The following is a 7,981-nucleotide window of genomic DNA, read 5'->3' as shown; positions in this document are numbered from 1 at the left end:
TCCGTGGGACTTGGGACCGCGCTTCTACCCACTCACGCCGGCCCTCAAGCGCGTCGGGCTTCTCACCAGAGGTAGGCGGGCGGACCCTCCCGCGAGACTATGGCCACGCCTTCTCTCGGTTAGGGGAACAGCGTGGGGGCGTGGCTCGGACGGGATCTGACAATGACGGGCATCTGGATCGACCAATGAGTGCACAGAATACCAATCGGTGCTGGCCACGCCTCGCCCCGGAAGGAGGGAGAGAGGGAGTGTGAGGATCGGGTGGGAGGTCAGTCGCCACCCGTTATGGCGTTAAGTTTAGTAACTGTTAGTAAGTCTAATCATGGAGGAGTTGGAGACATCTGATGAGTCTACTGTATGCCAGGCCGTGGAGTCGGCGCCGCGAGATACAATATTCGTCGTCAAGTATTTATTGAGGACAATCCGCCACGCAAATGGGAATCCTGGGAAGCGCTGCCCTCACGATCACCCCGTCCAGTGCAGCCGACCTAACACTGGACTCCAGAGGAGAGGGTGGTCGATGGGAAGAGTAAAGCGGCCGAAAGCCACTGAGCCTCTGATCTAGCAATCCCATCCCTAAGAATCTGAATGAAGGAAAGACATTCCCCACCCAAACCCACTTGCGCAAAAATGTTGACAGCACCGCTCGTCAGAGCAAAACCAGAAACAGCCCAGGGAGCACCGCCAAATGGCCTGAGCAGATTAAGGCGTGCATGAAACAATGCCAGTGCAGCCCCTCAGAAGGATGAGCTCGAGCTGTATGAATAGTGCACTGGAAAAATAAGGTACAGAGCACGGCAGGGTAGGAGGAAGACTTGTTTTTCATTCCATGTCCTATTGTATTATTTTAATTTTCTACTAGATCAAGCTAAAAATTTAGGCTCCCCCCCCCCCAAAAAAAGGGATAAGGATTTGCACACAGCTACTGAGGAGGCCCCGACCCGCTGTTGAGGGAGTCGGTGGTCCTCGCAGGCTTTCTGAAGAGTTGTCTCCAGAGCGGAGTCCCTAAGGATGCGAGGTGGGGCTGCCCGATCAAAGGTGAACACCTGTGTAGGGATCACTAAGAGCATCTCGGAGGCTGCCTCCCGAGGAGGCGTGCATGGGATCATCCTCAACCCACTAAGGATGAGCAGAAAGCTAGAAAGTGCCTGGCCCCCAACAGCATTGTTGCATAGCTACCCCGATTATGGCCTGCATCCCTAGGGGAAAATAGCTCAAAATAAGACACAGCCCACACCCAGGATGTGTCTCTCTCTCTTTCCCCCTCCCTTACACTCTCTCTTAAAAAAATCAATGGAAATAAATATCCTGAGGTGAGGATTTAAAAAAATTTTTTTAAAGACTAATAACATCAAATATTAGTGAGAGGGAGTACAAAATGGTGTAATCATTTTGGGAAAATGAAATATACACATAGCCTATGACTCAGGTTCTCCAATTTTAGGTGTTTATCCAAGAGAAATGTAAACATATGTCCACAAAAAGACTCTGCAAGAATATTCATAACAGCTTTATTCATAAAAGGCTACACAGGATCACTGTAAAATTCAAGTATTTTATATGTTTGAACATTTTCATCAGTTAGAGAAAACAAAACCTACTTATTTAAACGACTGTTCATTTGGTTTTTAATTACTTGCTGTCAAATTTTCTACAAAGTGGATGAAACTGGCCCTCGCATTTATTTATTCGTTGAACAAACATTAATAGGTGTCTACTATGTACTAGACCAAGTATGTCAAATTCAAAGGCTAACACGGGCCAAATAAACAAGGTTTAAGTTTATGTGGGCCGCAAAAAAACAAAAGCCTCAATTTTCATAGAAACATAGGTTTATTTCAATAGAGACATGTTGAATACAAAGGGCTGAAATAAATAAGTCATCGGTAATATAATAGAACATTTTAATAAAAATTAATACTTTTCTTGAACATTAACTTACCAGACAATGAATAACTGCACAAATTAATAAGCGTAAATGCAAATAAACCTATTTTTCTTGTTCTCCAAAAGTGAAATATTTCCCGTTGCGCACACCAAACAAGTCAGTCCAAGACTAATGACATGGCAATCGGCTGCTAAAAAATTCGCTGCTGCCCTAACCGGTTTGGCTCAGTGGATAGAGCGTCGGCCTGCGGACTGAAAAGTCCCAGGTTCGATTCTGGTCAAGGGCATGTACCTTGGTTGCGGGCACATCCCCAGTAGGAGGTGTGCAGGAGGCAGCTGATTGATGTTTCTCTCTCATCGATGTTTCTAACTCTCTATCCCTCTCCCTTCCTCTCTGTAAAAATCAATAGAATTAAAAAAAAAAAATTCGCTGCTAGTATTAGTGGAGAGAAATGGCGCATAAGGGAAATGAATGCAACACGATTATAGTAATCAGTCATTATCGAAAGTTGCAGCTCATTATTAATTATGTATAACAGGATATTGTAAAAATTAACTTACAAAATTTTTATTAAAGTGTTTCTTACAGCCAAAACCGGTTTGGCTCAGTGGATAGAGCGTCGGCCTGCGGACTGAAAGGTCCCAGGTTCGATTCCGGTCAAGGGCATGTACCTGGGTTGCGGGCACATCCCCAGTGAGAGATGTGCAGGAGGCAGCTGATCGATGTTTCTCTCTCATCGATGTTTCTAACTCTCTATCTCTCTCCCTTCCTCTCTGTAAAAAATCAATAAAATATATTTAAAAAAAAAAAAAAAAGCGTTTCTTACAGACCGTTATATTGGCTGGGCCGCAAAAATATTCATTGTGGGCAGCATGTAGCCAGCGGGCCGAGAGTTTGACATGCTTGTACTAGACCTGTGCCCTTGACAGGGGTATGATCATATAAGCAAAAACTCAGTCGCTGCTGTTGTGAACCTTATAATCTAGCAGAAAAGACAGACAGACACACATTATCACACAAATAAATATATTATGACCGTGATCACATTATGCAGGAACAATACTGGGATTCTTAGGCCTCAAAGGGACCTGACCTGGGGCGGGGGTGGGGCAACCAGGGAAGACTTCCTGGAGGAAAAGTGCATGATGGGTAGAGTTAATAAGGTGAAGAGGAACAGCAAACATCCAGACAGAAAGCACACCAGGAGCAAAGCAGCTGCAGTCAAAGGAAGGGAAGGAGGCTGAAGCACTCTTCACCTGGGTTTCTGCTCGGCCAACTCCTAAGCATCTTTCACACACACACACACACACACACACACACACGCACGCGTGCATGTTCACTCCCTGGGTTGTGCCACATCCCTCCCGGGAAGAAGCCGCAGTCCTCAGGAGCAGCTGTAGCTTTGGCTCCTGAGTGCCTTTCCGTCTCCGGGCTCTGCCGGGATTAGGAAATGATCAGGGTGAGCCACATGCAATTGCCTTTTGCAGGTCAAAATGAAAATGTTATGTTTTTTGAGAAAAACAACAGCTTCATTCAACCAAAATATGCACTAATAGTATGAGCTGCTTTCTCCAAGTGATAAACTTCCCCCAATATTAAATGATATACTACATTTATAAAATCCAGTCTTGTTAAAAGACATTCACTTCCTTCAATTCCTGCTTCTCAACCGGAGAATGTTCTGTGTTAGTTACAAATGATAAAGGAGGTGGGAGTCTGTTTTAAAAGGCCAGGTGAGTCTGATGGATGCGCTAAATTCCTTTGCCCGATTCAGTTACCTCCCGATGGCGGTCTGTGACGTCTGCAGTCCACTGTTGTCCTGGGCAGGACAGGTCCACGTCTGCGGACCAGCGCAGAGTGCTGTAGAGCGACTGGGGCAATGCGAGCTCGTTTAAGCAGGGAGAGCAGTTCGGGTGAACACGCAGTGTTGAAACTCCCTGTGTGCACACCACCCACAGTTACCGGATCCTCTTTTGGTAGAAGGAAGGTTTTTAACACGTTGGGGAACTTCATCAACATCCAGCCATTGTCCAGATCCCTTTCGATTTCATTTCTGTCACACTCAGGACGCTCTCATAAGGTCTCTGCTCTTCCAAATCTTAAGGGATGAGCGTCTCTCCAACCACCTGTTCATGATCACCCATCAGCTGCTGTCACCCACTTGTCCAACTTTTTCACCTTTCCCATCGCAGCCAGGTGTCGAGAAATGGTTGTAGCAGAAACGCCTAGGTCTGCGGCGAGGCCCCGGATGGCGCTCTTGGGGTTCGCTTCCACCATGGCTCGCAGCTCGTCTTCATTTAGGACCGACCTGGGTCTCCCGCGAGGCTCATTTTTCAGACTCAGATCCCCAGAACGGAACTTCTCAAACCACCACCGGATGGTCCTTTCGTTCACAGAGCCTTCTCCGAAGACGGAGATGATGTTTCTGCTGGCCGTGGCTGCACTGTGTCCGAGTTTAAACTCATATAAGAAAAGTATTCGCAAATCTTTCAAAGACATGGTATGGCTCACTTCTGTGGAGAAAATAAACAATGAAAGCTCAACCATCAAAGACGACTGCAGAGCACGCCATCATCGTGAACCCTAAACAACACAAGTGCACAGGCCTGACACCTACTTCGCCATCAGTTACGTTGCCGAGAAAGCAGCAGCAATCCCATTCAGATGGGAAGTTTGGATCAGTTTCTATCAGGTGGATGTTATGTTTCAGTCTTTTGGTTTTCCCATAGGAACCCAACTGCCAGTAATTTTATAAGCATCTACCATAGAAAACATTATTTTGAACTAAACTATGAGTTGTGCTTTGAGATCCAGGAACTCAACGCCTTCCATTTTTTTCAGTGCTGCCCAATTAGGGTCGCAGATCAATCTGATGCTTGGAAAACACCCTCCCAGGACGGGCTGATGAATGCCTGTTCCTTATGCTCTGACAGTGTTTCAGGTCTTCCTCTTCCCTGTGCAGATGATCTGAATGGCCGCTACTTCACGGCCTCTTTATCCTCTTTCAGCCTCTCTAATTCACTGCTCTTGGCTTCATACTTAATTTTGGTGTAGACGAGTAAAAATAATATACTTTAGGGACGTGAAAGAACCGTTTGCCTAAGTTTGCACCCCACCCCGGTAGTTGCGTCTTTTACGTATTTTAAATGGCACTATAGTCCATTGCCCAGTGCATTGTTTAAAACACAACCATAACACTCCTTTCCTAAACTCACCGAAGGTTTTTTTTTAAAAAAAGGAAGAGAGATTCAGCAGAATTCCATTCGGGACAGTGTTTGGGGAAATCGTGGGGCAGTAAGGAGGAAGATTTCTCTTTCAACAGCTTTAATCCCAGCCCCTTATACATACACATCCCTTCACAGCAACTTTTCTGCCTTTTTCTCCCCCTCTGCTTCCAGGACGGTGAAAGTACCCTCGCCTAAATTCTAAGTTACACTATTTCAAATAAGTCAATCAGCTTCCATTACCAGAGCAGAAAAAAATGTGACCTCAACCATAATATACTGTTACCAAAGAACAAAAAATACATCTTGCAACTACAAGATATTAGGAAAGTGAGTAGCTTTATTTTAGTTCCTAATACACTGAAAGTCATTTACCCTGCTGTTCCTAAATGGCATAGAAATTGAGAAAGGTTTCCTGTCGATATAGATTTAATTAATGCAAGAAGCCGCCTCTTCTACTTCAAACAAACATGCTGGTTAAGATACAATCAAAAAGAAAACTTGTTTTAATACAGAGCTAAAATCCAAAAGCAAAAGATTTCCCCAAATGCATAAGGGGGGGAGGGAACCTCAAAGCCACTGTGGTGAGGGGACACAGGAATTCATACCTCAGAACTGCATACAAATAATAGAACAATCTAAAACACAGACATTTTCAGGCAAGTTACAATAAGACATTCTGCCCTAACCGGTTTGGCTCAGTGAACAGAGCGTCAGCCTACAGTCTAAAGGATCCCGGGTTCGATTCTTGTCAAGGGCACATGCCTGGGTTGCGGGCTCCATCCCCAGTGTGGGGCGTGCAGCCGGTCAATGATTTTCTTGCATCATTGATGTTTCTCTCTCTCCCTCCCCTCCTCTCTGAAATCAATAAAAATATATTTTAAAAAAAATAAGACATTCTAAAACATGCCTTAAAAATTCAAAGAGAAAACAGAGATTCCATTAGGCAAAAACAGGTCATTGTAAAAGCAAGACCCCACATTAGTTACTTGCCCTGACTCCTTGGTCTCCTCCCATCTCCAACACAGTGCCTCCTCTTCCCTGATCTTTCACGACCCTGACTCTTCTGCAGAATACCGACTGGTTGGTTCTTTTGTCTTTTGTCAAATGTATCTCATTGAATTTGGTTGATGTTTCTTTCTTTCGTTTTTCTTCTTCTTATTTTTTAGCTGATGTTTTCTAATGATTGGACTAAGGTTCTGCATTTTTGGCAAGAGTACACAAAGCCGATAGCCTTTTCAGTCCCTATCACAGGCTTCATGGTGTCAATGTTTTATTATCGTGCTGTTCACCATGATCCCTGATTAAGGTAAATTTTGGCAGGTTTCACCCCTGCAAAGTTCTTATCTTTCCCTTTGGGGTTAATGGAGATCTTGGGGGAATACTTTGATTTTATAAAAAAATTTTATTTCTCCTCAAATTTTCACTCACCAACTTTACCATCCACTGGTCGATCTTGACTGCAACCATGATTACTGTTTAGCTAGTGCTGGTTTTCTATTACCCGCAATCCTTCCAGTTATTAACTGAAATTCTACTGTAAAGAATTGTTCCAGCCCAGACCGGTGGGGCTCAGTTGGTTGTGCATCCTGCCATGTACCGAAAGGCTGTCATGTCAGTTCAATTCCTGGCCAGGGCACATGCCCTGGCTGCAGGCTCCATCCCCAGTGGAGAGTGTACAGGAAGCAACCAATCGATGTTTCTCTCTCTCTCTCTTTCCGTCTCCCTTCCTCTTTTTCTAAAAATCAATAAAGAATATTAAAAAAAAAAAAGAAAAAAAGAATTGTTTCATATGTAATAGTGTCAACAATTTAAAAAGGGGGGAGGGGAGCGGGAGAGAGAAACATCGATTGGCTGCCCTGACTGGGAATAGAACCGGTGACCACAAAGTACATGGGACGATGCTCAATTGAGCTACACCAGCCAGGGATCAATAGACTTTTAATATTATAACTTCAGCAGCAGAAAAAAAAATTAACTAACAAAAATTAATTTTTAATCTATATAACAAAAGCCATAAAAGCTGAAAAGATGGTAAACTTGCAATTACCTGTAAAAGGTGATGACTTATCTGACTGTTTTACTTTTAGGAGATTCCTATTAATAAATACATAACCACAGGGACAAGATTTACATGCAACAGGAACCTGGAGGGGAAAAAGAGAAAATATATATTACATTTTACTATTTATTAGACTTCTCAAGTGCTTCTGTGGTCTCTGCAACTAAACAATAAGTAACTTGAAGGAAGAAATCACATTTATATTTAAATTCTATCTCCTCATATGAATTGAGATAAGAATCACATCTAGTCCTAGCCAGTTTGGCTCAGTGGATAGCACATTGGCCTGGGGACTGAAGGGTCCCAGGTTCAATTCCAGTCAAGGGCACATACTTCGGTTGCAGGCTCCAGCCCTGGTAGGGGCCCGTGCAGGAGGCAACCACTTGATGTGTCTCTCTCACATGGATGTTTCTCTCTCTCTGTCTCTCCTCTCCTTTCCACTCTCTATAAAAATCAATGGAAAAATATCCTCGGGTGAGGATTAACAACAAAAAATCACATCTATTCTCCTCGTCCTCTGCTATATTCCATGAATATAGCAAATGTTTAATAATGCTGAATGTGAAGGGCAAAAATAATTTCCTAAAATGTCAGTGTCAGAATAGTTACAAAATGAATTAGTCTAGAAGAAAGGAACTGGTTTAGGAAATCATTACATAATCCCAGGATGAGGGGCTATTGGCCTGCTCTACTATGCTGGCAGGGGGGGAATGTATTTTTTTTTAAAGTATACATGTAACAAACATTTCAAAGGAAGAAAATAATAAGACTTGGATACAAAATGATTACTGATGATAAAACAGAACT

The 7,981-nt window shown here is 43.6% G+C and overlaps 1 long non-coding RNA gene across 1 annotated transcript; it reads right to left on the bottom strand.

Moving 5' to 3' along the window:
- Positions 1 to 2,897: 2,897 nt before the first annotated feature.
- LOC102249095 lies at positions 2,898 to 7,448 on the bottom strand. The gene is made up of 2 exons (XR_001359451.1): positions 7,163 to 7,448; positions 2,898 to 4,401 (listed from the first exon to the last, which is right to left on the bottom strand). It is a non-coding gene; the product is annotated as an uncharacterized LOC102249095 (long non-coding RNA).
- Between the last annotated feature and the right edge of the window lie 533 nt (positions 7,449 to 7,981).

The sequence above is a fragment of the Myotis brandtii genome, unplaced genomic scaffold, assembly GCF_000412655.1.
Source record: "Myotis brandtii unplaced genomic scaffold, ASM41265v1 scaffold633, whole genome shotgun sequence".
In the NCBI taxonomy this organism is placed as follows: Eukaryota; Metazoa; Chordata; class Mammalia; order Chiroptera; family Vespertilionidae; genus Myotis; species Myotis brandtii.
Note: the sequence above shows the minus strand (reverse complement) of the source record. Positions and strands in the feature narration are given on the sequence as shown.